This window comes from Anopheles stephensi, chromosome 3 (genome assembly GCF_013141755.1).
Source record: "Anopheles stephensi strain Indian chromosome 3, UCI_ANSTEP_V1.0, whole genome shotgun sequence".
Lineage (NCBI taxonomy): Eukaryota > Metazoa > Arthropoda > Insecta > Diptera > Culicidae > Anopheles > Anopheles stephensi.
Window position 1 is genome coordinate 16536984 of NC_050203.1, and position 22016 is coordinate 16558999.

At 43.5% G+C, this 22016-nt stretch overlaps 1 protein-coding gene across 10 annotated transcripts in view; it reads left to right on the forward strand.

The window, feature by feature from the left end:
- The first annotated feature begins 3038 nt into the window (after positions 1-3038).
- LOC118512675 (PDZ and LIM domain protein Zasp-like) overlaps positions 3039-22016 on the forward strand; it is a 45553-nt gene continuing 26575 nt past the window's right edge. For 4 of the 10 annotated variants that reach the window (XM_036057445.1, XM_036057443.1, XM_036057447.1 and 1 more), the window contains exons 1-3: positions 3039-3154; positions 4332-4673; positions 11265-11293. The gene's annotated coding sequence lies outside the window, so the exon portion shown is untranslated. Of the gene's footprint in view, positions 3155-3454; positions 3683-4331; positions 4674-11264; positions 11294-22016 lie in introns of those variants that run through there. The other 6 variants (XM_036057449.1, XM_036057450.1, XM_036057448.1 and 3 more) reach the window with 3 other exon arrangements.

Below are 22016 nucleotides of genomic sequence, written 5' to 3' on the forward strand. Positions count from 1 at the left end.
TGCTCCACGGAAAATCTTCGTCGTTCACTCTCAGAGCGGAGCGCGCATGTGTGAGTGTTCGTGAGCAGTGTGCAGACTCTCTCGCACACTCTCGCGGCTCTCTGTCCGCGTGTGGTGCTTTTGCGTTGGGGAGCGGAGGGGGTTGAGGTACGGAGGGGAAGTGGGAGTTTTTCAATTTTCACAATGTGCTGGAGAAGCTTTTGCTGTGCTGTGCTAGTTCGAAATGCTCCTGCCGCAGGACCATATCTCACTCGCGGTCTCTCTCTCTCTCTCTCCCTCGTTCGGTTCGGCTCAACGAGCACACACATACAGATACTTTGGAAAAGCATGTCAGATGGTTGTCAAATTTGGTAGCAGCATCTTACAAATAAAAAAAGGGTTCTGAGAGGTTGTTTAGACTTTCAATGAAACTTCCACAAAAAGTGGTTAAGTATCATCCATGAAATTAAAGTTGGAGTAGCTCTTGCAATAATCAGGACATCAAATTTATATTTTAGTAAAATTATCTCATTTAAACAGTCAGTAGATATAGTTTAAAAGTCAACTGACAGATGCTGGAAATACATTAGCTCTATCTGATGGACGCTAGCAGCACCCAATTTTTGAAGGCTCCCGCGAAAATCGTTATTGATTTAATCTCAACTCTGAATAAAAAATCGAATGAAGTTTTATTCAAATTAATTATCAATTCAGTTCGAAGCCTATGTAAAATGTTTGGACACTTTAAAATATAATTGTTGAATTATGTATCTTGTTCCTCCTCGCTAAATAACATTTTTATGACTACATCCAATCACCAATACTCCAAAACACTGTGGAAAACTAGCACCAAACCAAGAAATACTTTGTTGTCGTTTTATTGCCTCTTGCAATATTGTACATTTCACCCACGAGTCACGATCACTGTTCGTCTGACGGGAAAGTACAACCCCCCATTTTTCCCTCGCACTAGGTCACGGTCCGGGTCAAGCTAACCGATCTTCACCACCACTGGCGTAATGAACTTTATGATTATAGTACACTCATTAAACCGTTCTTTGTCGAACGAAATTTTCATCCACTCACCACATGAAACACTTCACGCTTCATTTGCATTATACAAATCGCACACTCGGCTACATTCGCCAAACGATTAAGACCCACCCATAATGTGCACTTGCTTCCACGGTACGGGCAGCAATAATGAGCTGTTGATGGTGTACACAGAGTATAAAAATCTGCCCGCGAGAATGTTTAGATTATTGGCCAAACTTCCTCCATTTGTCTGCTGGGTTCGATGTTCAGTGGTTTTGATGGCACTCCTTTTCTGCCCACCTGCTGATTGGACATGGTATGAATAGAGGATTTGCAACACAAAAAAACAAGAAGCATCCTTTTTTTGTATAGCATTGTAGCACTGTACGTGTACCCCAGCGTTTGAAATCTACCGTTCCAGTTCTGTGTGTGTCGAGTGACGGTGTGTTGGCAACTGCCAGCCCGTTTGATTCCGGAACCGATCGAGATGCCATTGATCGGCACGGAGAAAGAGCGTAAATATTATAAAATGATGGTTGGAAAATTAAGAAAAATGAACGGGGAAATGAGCAGCAATGTTGAGTGTCATACGGATGAGCTTTCACTCTCGAAAGCTCTTTTCCATGCTTTCGAAAGATGCATGCAAGAGGGCATGCAGGTTGAATGCAAGTAAAGTATGCAATCCGCAGAGCAGGGTGGTAGATACGCGTGAGATGGATTTGAATTCCACCCTTAGTTTATTAGCTCTTTTACTTGTATAAAAATGGGCTTTCAATTTTTGAGAAATATTTGCGCTTTTTTAAGTTTTATTTTAAAAACGAAATTATATGCAAACTAGTACTCATTTTACGTGGTAAAATATATCATTGCAAGCTGTAATTTTCCACGGTCGTTAAGTTAACGAATTTGTAGATTTTATATACTTTTTTATTCGTCAATGTTGAACCTAAGATATGGATTTTAAAAAAACAAAATGTTTCTACAATACTAGTGAACTAGCTAAGCTTTTATAAATCAGTCTTTAAAGCAATGAGCTCAAACCAACGATAAAATTTCTGTGTTTTTCTGCGTAAATATAATAATTTACTTTGCTGTCGCCGAAACAACACCTCACGATCGTCAATTACATGCAGCGAATAGATGATGCTGTATCACGATGACCTTGAAACATGACGATCCTGATCAGCACAGATATTAATGCTCTAAAATATTGTCTGAACACACGATGACGAACTGTGTTTTTTTTTCTATGTTCTTTGTTTTTTTTCTGTGTTTTTTCTTTTTCTGTGTTTCTTTTTTCTGTTTATATAAAATCGTGATCATCGTACTATTTGTTTTATTTTTATCACGATCATCAGTTTACCGTCTCACCCCGAACGATCGTACTCATCTCTCTTCGATATTTCTTGGTGAGTAACTCACTCACCGCATCGGTTGCTCACTAGCTCACGGCGAGAAAATAAGCTATCCCTTTCGCACCATTAAGCTGAGCAGACACGAAATTCACACGCTCAAAAAGAATGATCAAAAGTTTTATTTTTATATTAAAAAAATGTTTTTTTTATTTTAAATTGTACAGAAAACAAATCGTTTGAGCATTTGTTATTGTTACAAAAATTATTAATTTTTTTATTGATTTTTTAAACAGTTTGAAATTAAATTATCTACTATAAAATACATATAAATATTGCCGATGTTATCCCAATTGTTATTTTATTTATTAAAGAAAACATTAACTCTAACAATCATAGTTTAACAAGCATTCTTCAAATGCACCCCAACGGCACTCGGCGTTTAAGATAACGGACGCTACGCATAGCAAAACTATACAACACAGCAAGAAAGAGCAAGGCTGCTGATAGCAGCTACCAATGGGCAAAAGTCACCCCCACTGTTGGACAACACAACCGACACTCTCTCACTCACAGTGATCTCCTGTGCCGGTGTGGGCACTCATACACCACTCACACCACTCATACACCGGATTCAGTTTCGTTTTCGCTAGGTGGTTTCGACGACGGTGTCTGTTGGTTAAGTTCCTTCGAGCAAGTCGGTGTTATTCTCGGGGCAATAGGCAAGTTGTTCTGCGAGAGTGTGCAAAGTGACTCGTGCACCCTGGTACCTTCTATCGCAACGCAAGGTGTTCGAAGGAAAAAAAAAATTGGAAAGGAGAAAGATTGTTGGTGTAGCCGGTGTTTTTGCGTTAAAAATGCTTTGAAGTTAAGCGTTTAAAGGCTCAACTTCCGGTGCCCGTGACCAAAAGTGTGATTCATGCAGCAAACGTTGAAGGAGGAACAACGGATGCTAAAGCCCGGTGGTTTTAGCTGGTGTGCTGATCTGGCGGGATCTAAATCCGGATATTGAACCGCATGGTGTAGATGAATGAAGTGAACTTATGACAGAAAATTCGCGTGCTAGTTTGAATCAATTTTCCACACATTTTATCGTTTTCATAGATCGACTTTATCAGACAAACGCGAGGGCTTATCCAACTTTTTTATCTCCCGGGGATATACTTTTCCTTTTGCGATCACCGTTTAGCTCCACGAGGTCGGTTGGTGCCGACTTTTCTCCTTCGCGATCCTCGCGCTTTTCCACGTTACGTCACGTGGCTCGTTTCCACCATCGTGCACACACACGCACACACACGGTCGTGGTAGAATTTTCGGTAAAAATCTAAAAATAAAAATCAGCAAACATTTTTGTTCATTCCGTTCGCGCTTTACATCCAACACCTTGGGTTGGATTGGGGTTTCGAGCTGTTATTTTGCCTCGCGCGATCATTTGTATCGCGTATTTGTTTGTGTGCCAGTGAATGCATGTGTGTGTGCGTGCGTGATCGTTATAGCTTCTTCCCGTTTCGGGTTCTACCCGCTCGTGAGGAAAAATCCGCATTTTCCCTGACCTCGCACTATCACTTCACGCTCGTCTCCGCTTCCCCCCCCCCCCCCCCCCAACCGGCACCACCCTTCGGTCCTTCCGGTTCCGTTCGGGCGCAAAAGCTTCAAGTGAGGTTTGCGTGGGACCAATGTGAGGTGGAGAGTTGGGTTGTTTTTTTTTTGCTACACTCATTTCACTGACCTGCTCTCAAAAAAAAACCGTCGTCTGCCAGAAAAAGAAACGTTTGGTGACGTTTGGGAGTGTTCTCGAAGAGTGTTTCGGCAGTGAAAAGCTGTAACCAACTTTGAATATTACTTAAAAATAGTGAACAAATCCTACTGAAACGGTTAAATTATAAGGTGAAAAGCTTAAGTGATTGAAGTGCAGTGACGCAGTGCTCTAATCCTTAACAACAATCCTTTGCCTTATTTTGACAGGATTAAAAAAGTTGAACCAAGTCCAACGTGTTTAACCGGGCAGGCATTTCTACATCCACGTTCTGCAATAAACAAGTGAAAATTTAAATCACATACCTAGTGTGCCAGTGCATTAGTGTCTGTGTTTCTGTTTGTGTGTGTTTGCGTAAGCCGAAGGATAGCTTAATTGTGTTGCATCTCATTCAGCAGCGCTAGTGAATCGACAAAAGGCGGTCACGTTTGGGTGGTGGAGAAAATCCCTTTCTCTTGTACACCTAGCAAGCAGCAATCCTTTTCCTAGCGAAAAACAAAGTCCAGGACGCTCTTCCGTGCGAATCGGTCTTCAATCTTTCCTTTGCAAAGGTGAGTCCATTTAAAAACGAGTTCACACCGGGAAGGTGTGAAATGAACGCGAATCAGGCAGGACAACAATCTTTACTCATCAAGCTGAGGGGGATGGGTGGAAATGCTGGGTCGAGGGTGTGGTGGGACATGTTGAGTAAGAAGACGAAGAAAAGTAGCAAGGGAAAAAAAGGAAAAATTGTTCGAGGGCGACCAAACACATCCTACGATGAAGTACTAAAAATACGACCCGATCGTCCCAGCATGCTCTCCACCGTAAACGGGGTGGGTCGTTTTTTTTTAAGCTTTGCATGCAAAATCCGCTTCATCTGTCTCTTTAAACGAGAGAGAGAGAGAGAGAGAGAGAGAGAGAGAGAGGGAGCAAGAGAGAGAGGGAGCAAGAGAGAGAAGTAAAAAAGGCGACCAGATGCGAAAACACCAGCGAAGGATGGCTACAGAGCCAAGAAGATACGGGGAGGATCAGCACCATTTTTCCTACTGCTACTTTTCTTGCTCATCTTCACCGTGGCTTGAGCCAATACACACAAACAGAGAAACAACAATCGGTTGTTCGCACCTTAGAATGCGAGGATCACGCGGTTGTTTTTTTGTGTGTGCTAATTTATTTATTCCTTTTCGTTATCACATTACAATTTCCACCTTGAAGCCTTATTGCGCATCAAGGTTGAACTTTGTTATGGAGTTGAATAAACTTTTGAAGCATTCAGAGCTCTTTTCCCATCCAAGTTGCATCCTTCAACCCCCCTTTTACTGATCCGCTTAGAGAGTTCGCCGATTGTCAGCTTTTTTTTTTGGGGTGAGTCTGGCGAGTGAAGCAAAAATGCCTGCAAAATAAAACTCCAGAGTGTGCGGGGAACCGCATCCGCAAAATTTATGGTACGATAGCATGCGGGCGCCAATAGCTGTGTGTGTGTGTGTGTGTGTGTGTGTGTGTGTGTGTGTGACACCTATGCAGAAAGCTTTACCGGTACGGGGTCGGGAAGCGCTCAACGGGGACTTGATTTAAATTGCCTCCAAAAACTGAATCCTCTGCTGCGGGTGTCTGCCGATTTCGTTGACCCCTTACGACTACGGCAAGAGCACGTGAAGATGAAGCACAAAATGAAAATGGAACCAGCGGAGAGCATGATGCAGGCAAAGAAACCACAGCCCAGAACAACCTTAATCCCTCGAAACGCATTTGCGCACGCGCGGTCAGCATATACGCACAGAATTCGCGAAGGACTTGGTTGCGCTGCTGCTACGCCGTTACGCCGATGGCTGAGGCTAGCAAAAAAAAAGGTGCACACCGCACCAACACACACACACACACACACACACACACGCGGGTGGGGAGGAAACCAGTTTAATGAGTTGTCTTCTCTCCCAACAAACGGTCGATCGGTCCAGAACGGTTGGGGTGCGTTAAAATTAAATGTTGTCTCAAAACGCGACGCCACACGGGCACAGGTGGGACTGCATGGTGAGACGAGTGGAAGGGAAGGGAAGGAAAGGAGGTTTGGGGACACGCTTATCGAAGGTGTCGCTTGTCTAGGGTAGTGGTAGAAGATGCTTCCCTACCAAAAAGGAAGCCTAGCCGATCTTTCGCAGGTTTTCGTACGTTCGATTTGAAAAGCGAAAACAAGCAACATCCACCGAAGATGGCTCGTTGGGGTTGTTACAACCCCACCCAGGGGCAGGGAAGTGGGATAGACAAGCTGAGTGAGGTTCGGAGCGGGCGAGAAGAAAATAGAACCGTACCGCCGGTTCGGCGTACGAAAGTGAAGCGTATATTTAGCGGATTCGGTGGTTAGTGGTTGCCGTGTGAGCATAAATTCGCAACAAACACCCTTTGGCTCGCACAAATACACAGCATCGCGGTTCGTTTCTAGATTCTCGCAACACACACACTCATAAACCCACTTTCGTTTGAGCTGATTCCTTTTAGGCGCTTGTTTTTTTCTCTCTTGGTCTGTTCTTCGTTTCACCACTCTTGGTTTAGTCACTACCACACGAAATGCATTGCGCATGTGTTTTTTTGGAGGGATGTAGCGAGTGGGGGGGGAGGGAGGGGTGTTAAAGGGGGTTGAAAGGAGGCAGGGACGCAGCTGTTCAAACACCCACGCATAGCAGGTCCGTTCAATCGTTCATTATCCGCGGTACCGACATACGCCGTACTAATGATGCTGGATGAGGAAAGAGCGAATGCGATTGAATTAGGTGTAAGAGCCGCAAGCTTCCCCGAGACTAACAAAACAACGAGTAGCTTTATATGGTTTGGTTAAAATGTGGTTTAGCTAGGGTTTTTGGAACTTGTTTAGTAGTGTCAAGAATTACAGTAAAGCTGATGTTTGCATTAAAGCAAATGTTCGATGTCCTGAATCTTTTCTGAGAAGTCTTCAAGATATACTACGAAAATGTGATCAATCATCAATTATCACGAAAATCTCACAAGAAAAGTTTAGTTTAAATGTAAACTAAGTACGTTTTTGTAATTTTAGATAAGGAAACTTTCATGCAAACACGAGAAATGGCTGATGTTTTATGTCTCAAAGTCTCTTTAAACTGTTGCTTAAACCTATCCCTTGATCAAACACCACCTAATGAGTTCAAGTTGAACTTTGTCATTGGAAGATCAACGAACACGAATCATTTTCAATTTAGGATGCTACAGGGAAAACTTTTTATTTGTACCCGAAGTGCCTTAGAATGCTTTCAACCTTTGAGGAACAAACTGTGGGCCACTGAGCATCTTAGCTCTAGACTGAAAATACTACTTAGAGCTGGGCACTCTTCACAATAATTAGCCAAAGTTTATGCTCATAAGTTGCTACTTGGCAATTAGCATAGCTATAGCTTTCTTGAAGTAGCTGAACGATAGTTCTTTAGTGCTCAAGGACGACTACTAAGCTAGCTTGAGCTATACTCAATATTACAATTCTTTCGATGAAGAGACATTTGTCTCTTGCTGTTGGAAAATTTTAAGATTGTTAATGACATAAATTGAAGTTGAATTTGTCAAAGATCCTCATGTAACAACATGACCAGAGATAAGTAGATAGAAGAGATTGTCGCGCGAAGAACGGAACCACCTCAGCCTCATAGAATCGCTCTTGATGCCGCTTCTGAGAATTTTGATGGGACTAACCCTAAGTACGATAACTCAGGAGCGATCCTTATATCTTTGGAGCTCACTAAGAATTAGCTTTTAAGGAATCAGAGTTGAATTTAACATTTATAATAAAAGTCTCAGAGTTTGGAAGCTTCCCGAATGGAAACAAACACCTTACAATTCTTAAAAGGTTTCCTTTCATGAAGGAATCCTTGGTCGGAAGAATACAAAATTATAAGTTATTCCAAAAAAACACAACCAAAACTATGGCTCTCTGCTGAAAGATGAATGTCATCACAACAATGTCGACTTCCAACAAAACGCACACAACGCACTACTTCCAACCTGATGACTCATGCACTACTGTGAGGGTACCAAATTCTTACACACACTTACGACCGGGAGTAACAAACACATATGTTACAAGCACGGGCGCGCGCGCGCCGCAATTTTGCAATCTCGCGAAAAAAGATCAATCAACAAACGATCGCCAGACAGGCAAAAATACATATTTTTCAAACGCTTGCACCCCGTCCAACACAACCCACTTCACCACTTCCACCTTTCCCTCTCGCCTCACCACAAGCGCCGTACGGAGCCGGTTTTCATCCCGTGAAGGTCGCGGGCGACTACCATTCCGTACCATTCCGCCGACCCAACCGAACCGGTGGAATTTCAAGTTTAAACCGAATCGTTTCACACCTTTACACACCCGGCCCCCTCCCTCAAATGCGTCCGTGTGTTTGTGTGAGCCTCGCAAGAAAACCGGCACTGGATGTTCTTTTGCATGAATGTGAACGAACGAATTTAGCATCCGCCATTCCGCATGTCCGGGGGATGGAAAATTAGCTCAACTCGCCGCATCATTACGAGCTGATTGCTTCTCGGGTGCTTTCTTAGGATGTCTGAAATGAAATTATTACTGTGCGAAGGAATGCTGAATGAAATGTTTCTTGAAGGACTCTCCTGCCGGGGGAGGGTTAGTTGACAAACAAAGTTCGGTTAAAAATAGCTTTCTTATCTTGATCCCAATTCGGAAGGTCTTTACCGAACGAAATGAGGCCTTTCCTGTCGAGAAAATTACAAATAACAAGCCTGAAGAGAATGTTTGAATTGAATAAAATCAGCATCAGCAAATGTTTTTTCGCTGTTCTCAATAAAATCTTACGAAAACAAGCCACTCTTCTGTTTGATTTTATCTCATCGCTTAAGTCAACGCATAATTCTCTCAAGACGATCGGCGAGACGTTTGTCATCACCCAGAACCGTCCGCAACGCAAACATTCTTAAGCCACAAGCCTTGACATGGGTGTTTGTATGTGGACATCCACCTTTTCACGCTCGCTGGCACCATCCTGACCTACAAAAAAAGGCGGGGGAAAAACTTCACCACCGTCTTAAAAATTCAAACCAAACGCCCAACCACACAGTCGCATCCATCATGAGCTCCAACCTTCGTCAGAGACAGAACGCTGACTCTTTTTTTCTTCTCTCGCTGTTACGCCATCTTACCTCGTTTCCCTCAATGGCATCCTGGCACGGTTACCCTAACAAATAAACCCATAACCCTAACCTATTTCAATCTCGGTCGGAAGATGTTGTAACGCCGAAAGGTAAGCATTATTTATAATTTTTCGGCTGCCCTTCCGACGCGCGGTTGCTAGTGGCCCACGCGTTATTGCGTTTAAAAATAATGTCCGCCAGCATATTTTCGGCCAGTTGGAAGAGGTCTCAACCTTTTCTGCTCAGTCTCGGTGGGCGGTGAGGAAAAGTGATTTTCCCTGGGTTGAGATGAGATGAGGTGCGCTTGCAAAAGGATAGGCGCTTGCGCCAAGTACAGTTGATCCTTTGAGAGGCCCTTTGAGGTCACGCGCCACGTCACGCGCACAGAGATGGAAAAGGACAGAAGGAATGACAGTTTTTCTTCTTCGGCAGAATCCACCTCTTTCTGTGCTTCTTTGGTGCAAAAAAAACAGCGTTTCAGTTTTGTCATCCCGCTGTCGTTTTATTTTTGCCAGTATTCCCCCCACCCAGCAGCATACTTTAGCGACAACGATCGAGTTTTTCACGGGTGCGTCAGGAAAAACGGAACGGTTCAAACTAATTTTAGCTAGCCGTGGTGTACCCATGCGGTAACTAAACTAAAGCGGCAAACGGCACCAGACGGCAGTAGACGGCCACAGTGTACGGTGGATTTAGAGTTATTCTTTCCGATCGGATCTTCCGATGTGATGAACGTCTTATTGCGAGTGCTTTCTCGTTGATGATTGATCGTTTTCATTTGCATACATCTAATAGCATACTGATGTGTGCGTTTTTTTGTCTCTTGATGGGCATCGTAAAAGCATGTTTTATTTTTAAAAATATCGTTTTCATGTTGGCAAGCTATTTATTTAAGGAAATTTAAAACCCTCCCTTATCGCAACGCTTCGGTGCGTGTCCCGGAAATGGCAAGCTTCTCCACGCACCACCCAATGACAGTTGGGCAGCTGGAAAACCCCCATAACATCACACACGCCTGGTCAGGACAGGTCCGGTAACGAACAAACGGGCGCTGTTAACTCATCCAGTTCCACGTACCAGTTACATGTTTTTGCTGCCCAAGCGACACAGAGCGACGTGACTGTCCTGGCCTTTGCTGTTCGGTCCGGCCTGGTTCGGTTCGGGCGATAAGATAAGTCATTCGTCAGCATTCTGACCGAGGCTACTATTTGCTCGGTCGATAGTGGTAGGCGCGGAATGTTTAGAGCCCTCGATAAATACTGCTTGCGCCCATTAATTGTGTTTGCGCATTGCTGGATGGTACGTACGTCTTGCCAAGTGATGACCCTTCATTGGCCTTAGTTGTGGTTTAGATGAAGCCTGCACTAAATGAGATCTTGTAAGTTCTCATTTAAGATCTCTAACTAAGAGTTTTCCTAGCTTATTATTTGATTTCTGGTCATTTAACTTTATCCGTGGATTCATCATTCATCATCTTCATTTACCCCGTAGCAAAGTAGTCAACTTTGCGTACGGGGAGTCGGTCATGGATGGGAATTGAACCCCGGTCCTGCCGTGTTAGGACCGGCACAGCCATCGCATCGACCACCGGATCACCTCCATAAACAATCCCGGCAATTTATATTTTATTACTGTTGTATCATGGAACAGCACATTGTTGGAGGCAGTGAAACACATCTGAGGAACACTGTAAAGCGCATTGCAATATAAAACTTGCCACCCTACGATCAATACCATAGACTGTCGTAAGCACATACAACGTCAGGGAAAGGCACAGTGAAACAGGTCAATACCATAATCTCTCTTATCACAAGCTATCGATAGTCTGTTTACCGCAGAAAATCGATTCCGTTGAATTTCTGACTCATAAAAACGGACAAAGCAACAGCTGTAGATAACCGAACAGGAAATTCAACCATCAACGACATACTATTAATAGAAACATTATAAATAGTAAAAGAGTCTAATAAATGTTTATGTTTTTTTTTTACTTTCAGCATTTCGTTGCATCTACATAACCCATAAGGTAAGTGCAGTGCTAACCGAACCTCACATTACGATCCACGTGATGTTTATGAATGGGAGATGGCACATGTAGCCCGGGCGATTAATACACCGCGCCTGCAATCATTTTGCAATGTTCAATTCCGTATGCTAATTAGATTTGACATCTTATTGGAAAAAAGGCCGATGGTTGTGGTGTGGTGCGCGCAACCTAACCGCACTCAACAGTCACCCATTAATCTACGGGCTTGAATGAGAGCAGTGGCGGCATGAATGGACCGGAGCCAAGCTGCCGTCGATTGAGAACGGAAATGATACATCAACATGAGCTGCTGAGGGCATTTTCTGTCCAACAGTCCAGTGCGATTTGCCAAATTTAATTAACTTTGAGCGTTGGCGTGGATGGGACGATCGCAAGTGACATTGATCTGTTGGAAAAACACAGTTTCGAAACTAGTCTGCTTTTTTATCTCGCCACCAAGCAATAGTTATGCTCAGCTTCTGTAATGTTTTCCGAGCTCTCGCACACTCTCCCGGGTTTTCTCCCGCACAGGGCATAGATTGATGTAAATAATCTGTTTTTACTCGGCCGCAGTCTAAACAGACCGGACAGTTACAGCTTCACCAACCTTTATGATCGTACGCGTGAGTCCGAGATCGGAAACTGGGTCAACTCAAGTGATTCACCATCGTTCCGCGAACCTGTTGAGTAAGCGATCAACATCGGAATCGATTGTGGATTCCATTTGGAAATGCTTTCCCAATGTCTCTCCGAAGCCCGGAGCCGCGTTACATTTGAAGAAAAAATCAATCCTTTGAGACACCCGGACCCGGAATATTCATCTTTGCGCGATACCTTACGCAAGAAATGGAGATCACTTCTGAAGATGTTTTTTTTTTTGTTCGGCTCTCTCCGCTTCTTTTGCGTCACACTGACGCAAGTTTAGCAAATAAACATTAAAAAAAGGGAAATCATATGTAAACTCATCCCGCACGTCACGGTTAATGGCATGCTGCTCCGTCCTAAAGTAATGCTGCCTTTCGAACCATCAAGAATGTCTTGCCGGAGAACGTCTTAAGTTGGATTACGTTGTTACGGCCCTGGGTGTGTGTTTGTAAGGAACGGTCGAGAAGATTGATGCATGGCTCGGTGATCTTGGTGACTAAATTGGCGCGTTTTACTTTTCCTTTCTTCGCTGCAACATGGTTCTGGGATCGCTTTCACTTTTTAGCTGGCAAAAGCCCCGATCGGGATTTGTGATCGAGAGTGCATCTGACTCTCGAGCATGCAGTCATTGTTTGTCGAGATGATGAAGAGGGAAGGCTTCTGCCCTTGAACCACGATCGCTGGCCACTGTAAAACGAGCCGGATGTCATCGGCGGTGCTTTGTTTCTCAACACCCACCACTTGCGACAGTGGGCTATAGTGACTCTTGACGATCACTGTCGTTTAAGGACCACGGTTTAACGAAAGTCATAGTGGGCTAATTATGGTGTTATTGAGGAGATCTGTTGCATGAATCGTCATCCGATACAAAGATGTCCAACCCAAACAGGAGTGCTCTAAAATAGATCCCACGAGTTGTTGATCTCGCTTTATCTGTATATCGACTTACATAACAAACAGATCACCACCGCTCTTGAGAACGGGTTGGAAAAACAACATCCCCATTTCCCTCGCGTTCGTAGTTCGATAGGAAAATCGATCCCACTGCCAATTGACCGTGGCGGACGCGAGTCAACCGATCGTTCTCTATTGTGAGCAGCTGAGTGCCACCGATACCACCGTGCGCAGATGACACGCGCAATGGAGCGTATTTCGCGCGCCAAGACAACCGTGCTCTGTCCTCTGGGTCCGCACTGTAAGGATGTTTATTTGAGTCGAACGGAAAAATGATCCCGCCGTTCGCCCGTTCTGATGCAATCGCTAGAGCGTGCTTGTGTGTCTGTGTTTACATGGAAAACATGTTTCTAGCGACCGAACCAATGTGTGTGGCTGAGTGACCAAGTGAGTGGAAGAAAATGCCGAAAAAACGGGCGGCTTAGGGAAGAAGGGATTAGCACGGCAAAAAACGGCACAAGCTCGCAATGGATGGTCTTGAAGGGTATAATTAGAACGCTGGTTTTCTGGCCATTACTCGGCGAGTGATGTTTGCGTCCGGTTTCGGCTCGGTGCGGTGTGGTCTGTTTGCGTTCCATTTTGGCAGTGGGAAGGAATTTTTCAATGAGGTTGAATTTACGAGTGGGTTAGTTTGGGTTGTTTGGGAGGTAAAATCCTGTGGGCAACGATTCGAACGATTGATTTTCTGCTGCCGTAAAGCTGAGCGGCAGATGTTGCATGCTCGGTATTGGTGTTGAGAAATATTTATTAGTTCAGTGAATCATTTTACATCTCGCAAAACGAAGATTAAAATTAAATTGTAGTTAAAATTTAATTAGAAAGTAGCTATATCGTTAAATAATCTGCGTGGATAAAACAGGCTTGATCTAACGCTTAGATTTTAGATTTAAAAATGAAAAAAATCCGTTACTTTAAGATTCTTCCTTACGAAACAAGCTCCAATTATATTTATGAAATATTAAAAAAAAAAAACTTTCATTCCTTCGTAATATTAAAAATTTAAAGTATTTATCCAATATTATTTACGACACGAATTTTTTACTACCCCGGTTGGTGGTGGTTTTCATTCCACCCATCCAGACGTGGGCTGAACAGAACCGTAATGCTTTTGTTGTTTTGCAACGCCATGATCATTACTCTCTTTTTTATTGTAACGATCCAGTTTCCTTCTGTCGCCCTTCCGCTCCGCCCCAGTGTCGCCCAGACAAAACAGCATTAACAGCGAACCAACAACATTTATTTTGTGTATTCTCGTTCCTTACCCTTACGGCGAGGAGGCGAGTATTCGGTGCGCACGTAAAGCAAAGCAAAAAAAAAGGTCACATTCCTCCGTATTGTCACACAACCCACCCAAGGATCAGCACAGGACCGCATCGATGATCGCATTTCGGAAATGAAGTGAAATTCGTTTCCCTTTCTGAAGCCAAAAATAAAAGCCCACAAACTGCCCACGATCGGTGCCCTGGTCCTGTACCGCTAGTCGGGTGCATTTTAGCACGCAAACCTTACACCCAGGCTCCGGAACATCACGAACCGGACGGCGATGTTCTATCTGCGGCACGGCAGGCAACCGAAACGAAGCGTTAAACACAACTCGCACACGGAAGAAACCCGGTTCGCTGACCTCAAATGCAAGTGAATGCACGCTGCAGCAAGCTGAAATCCCGAAAAGCCCCCTCCGAGCACATCCGGTGCACGGCGTCGATCTTCCTTTACGAATGCGCTCTCCCATTACGCCCAACGAGTCCTGCACTGCAATTGGGCTAGATCGATTGGTTTCGGAGACCGAGACACCTTTAAATTAAATTCCTCGCCGTCTAGTGCTGGGTAGCCAGCAGCTGAAACGACGGCAGGCACAGCATGATGCTGTGTCACCGTGGTCCGGTAATTATGTTAAACAAAGCGCTTAATACGTGCTCCGGCGAACGGGTCCCGGCATTTCACCGAGACGTGCGAGACGCAGGACCCAACCGGAAAGGACGTGACGGGATCAATACGGTTGATCTGTTGATTGGGTGCGTTGGGAACTTGCGACAACAGAGGACACCACCAGGGAGGCCTTTTCCTACCCATTTGCTGCCATTTATGCAAATAGGCGAGGCGACGAAAGCTCATGCAAAGGGCTGGGAGGATTGAGCGGTGAAGAAACGGATGGGAAAAAAAAGCAAAATCAAGGGATGCAATTAAACCGAAGGATGAATGATTTACAACCCGGATGGAACCCCAAGCCCATCTTTCTTGGGCTGGGTTTGAAAAATACAAAACTGCACGCAACTCGTGTTGTTGTTGTTGGCAAAGATGCAGAAAATTTCTCTTTTTTTTTTCTTCAAAAAGGGCAATCGATTTGGTGGTGGTGCTCGTGATACTGTTGAGCACGGGCAGTGAAGATTTATTTACTTTTGTTCGTTGAATGTTGGTTTCAGTGTTGGGTCATTTTCTCTTACAAAGTAAGCGAAATTGGGGTACAATTGTACTCAAAACTTTATATTTTAGATTTTATAATTTAAAATTTCCACTTCCAAAACAAACAAAAAATCTAATGATAACTCTTTAAAAATGTATACTTTAAAATATATAAAAATGAGAAAACCAATCAGTATAATTAACAACCTGTAAAAAATCTAAAAAGAAACATAAAAATTGAAAACTCTCACGACCGCGTTTTGAGACAATCTAATACGATAAGAATTTAGTCAAAATAAGGCAATGAAAAAGCTGAAGTGAAATAAACTTCAAACGAAAAAGAAAAAGGAGAAACAGAAAGGAAAAATCAAATCATGAAAGGTTCAAATGGCTTGAGTATCTCTGATAATAAATTATCATTGCAAAAAAGAATTCTAACTTAAAGAAAGAAACATGGAAAATAAACAAGAATTTATAAAAACCATGAAATCATCAATATCTTGAGAGAAATCAATAAAAAATACAAAAAGCGAGACAAAGGGAGTATAAAACGTAATAAAGTCAGTTTAAGATCAAGAAACACAAGAACAAAGAACATACCATAAGAGAAGGCTCAAACATCACAAGAAATACGACACTAGATAGTTGAAAGATCAAAATAAAGAGGAAAAAGTCACTGAATATGGGAAATAAATCGTTTGATCGTTTAAAAATAATAAATATCAAAACAATAAATAAGAAAAAGGAGGAACAAAAACGCATTAAAATAAAATTGAATAAAATGAAAAAAAGGAAAAATTCAAAAAAAGGAATTATGGAAGTGGAATCATGAGCAATTTAAAAAAAATAAAGATAAAACTCATTGAATTTCATCTGCTTAACAATTAACTATAATATATGGAAGATTAACAACAAACTTTGACGTGCTCTGAGCCCCGTTTCAACCAACCACACAAACACACCGTTATTATACTAAATCTCTTTTAATTTGACATCTGCAACTCGGTTGATTGCTTGCAAAAAACGCAATTGGACTCTCGCCCTTTTGCTGCCCAACTTCAACCGATGCAGTGTTCAATTACGCCCCTCGCGTACATCATTGCGCCCGTCCACCGCCACGAACGTGAACGAGAGCTGGAAGGGTCCAATTTTCAAACTTTCCACGTTTGAAACCCCAACAACCAGCTGATTCATCATCGCGGTCTTCGCGAAATGATTGACTGCCCAGTTTTTCTGTTTAAGTTCAGCAGTCTACCACCATTACTCACTTCTCCAAAACCTCCAACCGTTTTCGCCAGCGTGCCCTAGCCATAACCTTTGCGTCAGAATCAGGCAGCCGACGAAGACGCTCGTTGATTTCGCAAAGTGAGCAATAAATGTGCACATGACAGAGAAGGTTCGCTACTCGGGTGGCACTGGGTCGGGTGCTTCCATCGAAACATAGTCTGCATGCGTGTGTGTGTGTGTGTGTGTGTCGCTAAGTGGTTGGCCCTGCTCGAACGCAGGCGAAGTAGCTTGTTTTAAAAATAGGTCGCCCATCGTACAGAAATCGCTAGAAAATGGGATGTGAGAAAGTGATGTGAGGGATCCTGGGACTCGGCCGGCCACAAACCGATTACATAGTAACCGGCGGCATAGAAAAAGGGTAGACTGGCAGAATCGCAGGTGGGCACCCTACGGTGTGCAAACAAACCGACCGCTTTCGAGTGACAGGCGAATGTGAGGCAAATTCAATGTCAATGTTAGAGACCGATGGTGCCGGGAAAAAGAAAGGCTCACGGGAACGGGTGTCTACGGGGTGGTGGTGCATCCACGAAGACAGTACCGATGCGTTTTGGTTGCGTTTTGAGCCACAGTGGTGATGATTTACACATGGGTCATTAAATAATTATGTTTGACGTGGCAACGACGGTGCTGGTCTTGTGGCCTTTTGGGGTGGATGGTCGCGCTCTGTTGTGGGATGGTAAGCAAACGATGAAAATTGGCTCGTTGTGGAGGATGCCAAAAGCAATCAAGGGCATCAATGTTGGCCAGAGGGTTGGGAAAATGTTCATACTAAAGGGTTTTTTTAATTAATAATTTAATTTAATTTTCCATTTAAATATAAAATTGTAAAGTATTATACTAAGTCCGATTCTCTTCCAACAATCTAGCCATGCAAGGCTTAGAAATGAATTTACGGATAACAAATTTAAAAAAAATTTTTTTGGGAGATTCAAAAGTCTATCAACCTACACCGGACAGTATTGTGGGTTTCGTGATCACACACGATTCCCTTCCAAATGGAACACACAGGCAGACAGACAGAAAAATTAATTCAATCCCAGAGCCGTTTGCCAGAAGATGCACCAGTTCGAAATAAATCAGTCTACTAGAACGGTTTTGTTCACGGGTTGCAGGCCGATGCACGCCCGGACAGTTCTCTTGAATTGCATTTCTTAATGAATCATCAACCGTTCGACGAAAGTGCTGCTGCTGCTGCTGCTTCCTCTTCTGCCCACTGTAACGGACAGTAACTTACGGGCGATGAAACACAAATCTGACAGCGAATGGGTACGTTAAATCGACCGGTACCGGCCAACCGGCGGATGAGTGACTCCCCGAGAATATGGATTAATAAATTCGATGCACTAATGAGACTGCATTAGACGGGAGGGGCGTTTTAATGTTGGGAGCCAGGATCAAGTTACCGTGGCGAGGCAAGGCGTGTATGATTGTTTACGAGGGTTAACTGGTGCATGGTTTTGTGGCTGGAATGAGGATGAGTTTTACTGGGGTGTGTTGGGAAAGGGAATAATTAAGACCTTTTTTATTTGAGTTTTAAAACAATACGAGGTGTGGTGATGAAGGGTATTGGGTGATTAATATTCAAAATTTAAATTTTGATGTAATTTTATGAGAATATTTAGGTTGGAGCTAAACGTCATTGACGTAATTGATTGCCTGATGAATTCATATTCATTTTTTGATCCCAATTGAAATATTTTAAATTCCACACTCTATATCTTAACGAACATAAAATTTAAATAATTTAAAAATAGTTGTCAATTTCTTGAGTCTAATAAAAAAGATCTTTAAGCAGTCAGAAACAACTCAAGAATCTTAACAATAAGGGAATACTTCTCAGTGCCTGTAAGATTTTTTATGACCCCAAGACTAGCTTAGTCTCTTGAAAGACATTGCTTCATAGCGTAACAGAAAGATCTTCCAGCCACACCATTTTTTTTTCACTTGCATCGAATCACATCTTCCCCCCTCCGCCAAAGACGCACTTACAACGACTTACTAAATCATCACCTTACAACGGGCAGAGTGGCAGCTAAATGGACGCTTGTTAACGGTCACCAACAGTCGCGTTCGCCCGGCTCGCTCGCTGCACAATCCAAAGTGTCAACGGAATCGTCACCGTCGACACCTTGAACCATCGCACCATCCCGGGACCGCCCACTTGGTCATCCCACCCGTTCCGCTCGCTCGCAAAACAAGGGGTTCAGTGCACCCGGTCGTCAGGTTACTTCACGGCCGGTAATCTATGAGAAATCTCACGACGTTCCAACCACGGTTGAGCCGCCGTTTAAAAGTCCGGCAGTCCATTCGACGACTCCCGAGTTCAGGCCTCTTCCGGCGACACTTGGTGTCTTAAGCCTTGCCGGCTGTCGGTGGCGCTGGTTGGCGAGCATACGGCTCCGATAAATGATGTTAATTTCCTCCTCTCAGAACATCGGTTTCATCTGCAAGAAAAACACTGGCCTAACTGACTTCTGTTCTTAGGGTCGGACGGGTAGGAACGGAACCAAAAAGGTTCTTGAGACTGTTGGTAGCTGTTGTTACGTTTCGTTAGCAGAAATGGAATCGTTGCGCTTCACACCACCCGTGTGCTGCAGAAACAAATGCTTAAATACTGAGAAAGAATAATTGTTTCACATCCTGCGTTTGTTCGCCCCGGGTCGTTCGACCGGTTTAATCGTGCCGTTCGATCATTTGGCTCGCAATGCTTTTCGGGTGGGTGGGAAAAGAGGCTTGGTGGGTGAGGGGATTCACCTCTTCCGTTTTCTTGCAGGGTCGGTGTGTGCCCACTGGTAACACGATCACTTTCCATTGCACAGCGACTGAAACGAAGAGTAAATAAAATTCTTTGCCCAGCATAAACACACGTTTACCACGCTCTTGATTTTTTTTTTCAAAATGAACAGACTGTGGGAACATTTCTTGCTGTTGTTTTTAAGTTTATTAAACAATTGACAAACATTTTATTTAAAGTTAGGTACCTGCTTTTCTAAGTTAACATTCTGCACTCGCCAAAGAAGAGCAGGGTTCTTCATTGAGATTATTATCAAACAATCCTACATGAACTACCATTTTGAATTTCAAATCAACAAAATTTATAAATTTCTTTCACATTTCTATTAATTTTTATTCTTTGATTTATTTTTTTATAATTTTGCTTCTTCAAATTTCAACGCAGTTTTCCTCGAGAAAATATTTGTCCGAGTTTTCTCTTGATTTTCCCTCAACAAAAGGAACATACCGGTAAACGACATTACTTTCCTTCCCGTAATTATTTCTTCATTTACACCCATTCCCGCCGTCAATCCTTTGCGTTCAGGTTGGGAAAACTCCAGCGTGTGAAATACGTCTTCGCCTCTGTGACAGAATAAATGCATTTCCCCCGGTGGAATCTGGTGGCATCGGGCACATCTCAGAGGCAAAAAAACCAACCCACGGGGCCAAACACACTAAATGCTGTCGGTTTGCAGATCGCGATTTGTGGCACGCAAGCCAGAAAGCGTTCGTCCGAATGGGATAACAACCTGTGGAGAGCATTTCGTGGAGGAAAAAGGAAAAATCAGAGCACCAGCGCTGTTGTGAAATGGGTGTCTTTTCCAACTTTCCGACACTCGCAAAGACCAAAGTGTTTGTCACGCGATGAGTTATTTACTCGGCGCTCGTTTCGATTTTCATTCCGCATCCCTGGAGCCGGATGCTGTTCAGACGCCCTTCTCGAACTGATCGATTTTGGAAGGTAAATCGGAGTAGTTTTGTCGGGCGCGAATTCCTTCACAGCTAAGCAAACTTTACTTGAAACCCTCGCATCTGCTTATCGTAGTACACGTCTGTTGAGCACTTTGCTTGTTAGCTTATTTGCATTACTTAGCAGAAAATGTACAACACAAGCAACAGTACTAGCACCGTTGAGTCACTCGGGCCTGAAGCGTCCCTGTGTGACCCACCGTGTAACGTGTGCAGACAGCCGTATTTTTTTTAAATGCAACCAAGAGCAGTCCGGGTGGCCAGGAAACAACGGGCATCGGAATGTTGAACGATGCAAAATATTTGCAAAAAAAAAGAAGCAAAACAAAACACCCGCAAAACCTGGTCTAAATGACACCGAGTTTTTTTTTTGTCTGCGTCTATGATGTCACGCCGAGCTGCCGCACAAAAGAGGGTTGGTTGGCTGACAAAGGGGGTGCGCTTATTGGCAAATGAAATATGATTATGATCTAGGTCGTAGTTTTCGCAGCGAGCATGTGGTAGTTGTGCAGTTGGGTAAGTTAATTTATCACCTAAAAAGGAAAGTGTTCACAAACGAGTCCAGAGTGTGAGGCTGGTGGTGATAAATACGAGCGAGTGAGGCAATGGCTTAAACTGGCTGATAAATCAATCACCGGAACAATGCAAGCAAAAGGAAAACATCGACCGGTGATAATAGCCTTCTTGCATGCCGCTGCCGGTTGCGTTTCATGAAGGGGAACAACTAGTTGATTAATTTTATTGCTAATGGAAACTTGGCAAGAGAAAGTGTTTAAGAGTAAAGCAAAAACTTCATTAACCGTAATAGAGGATGACAACTACGTGGCGCATTATTTATGACACATTTTACTGTCCACACATGTGTGTGAGGAGGAGTTTCAAGTGAAGTAATCAACATGCGTATGGAAAAATGGAAAGTGGAAAGCGAAGATAAACAGTATTGATGAATCTAAAGTAAAGCTCCTGGTAATTTGTGGAGATGATTGACTTGCTAGATTATAATCAAAGCAATATTAAGAGGTGTTGTGATAAGCAACTATCACTTAGATATCTTCTTCTCTTATTTATTTAGGCTTAACGACCAGTAAGGTCTAGCCTTCCATTTAGTATATGAAGAACTGATGAGAACTTTATCCTCATTACCTATTATTGCTTTGTTGTAAACTTCACAATAACTCAGGGAAGTAATTTTCCTTCAAGCACTTCCTTATAGTCACCTTCCATCTACCCTGGTGTTCGTATCACACCTTCCCTTAATTTGCATGCAATTATTCCCCGCCCCACTAATAGCGATGGAGGCTTCAAATGAGCGCATCCTTTATTCCACCGCACCATTCATCCATCGTCATTAGATCGCACTCCGTTCATCTAATGTGGACAATGCTGACAAACTTTCTTCCTAGAACCACCCGCTGCGGGAGAGACACTATTGAAAATCACCATTAATCACGCCATCGCCGGATGACGCACGGACAGACCCTTGACAGTGGCGTGTAAGCGAGCTTGATAAAAACGGGGAAGAAATCTTTCAGACGAACCTCTTGAATGGACCTCTGCCAAGTTCGGGATGCGGAAAGGGGAGAAGGACGTCCCTGTTACCCCGCCACAATCATGTGAAGAGCGCGCGAAGATAAAATTTGCATAGCTCGAGCACATCGATTTACTACGAGCAACAATTTGCCCATTACTC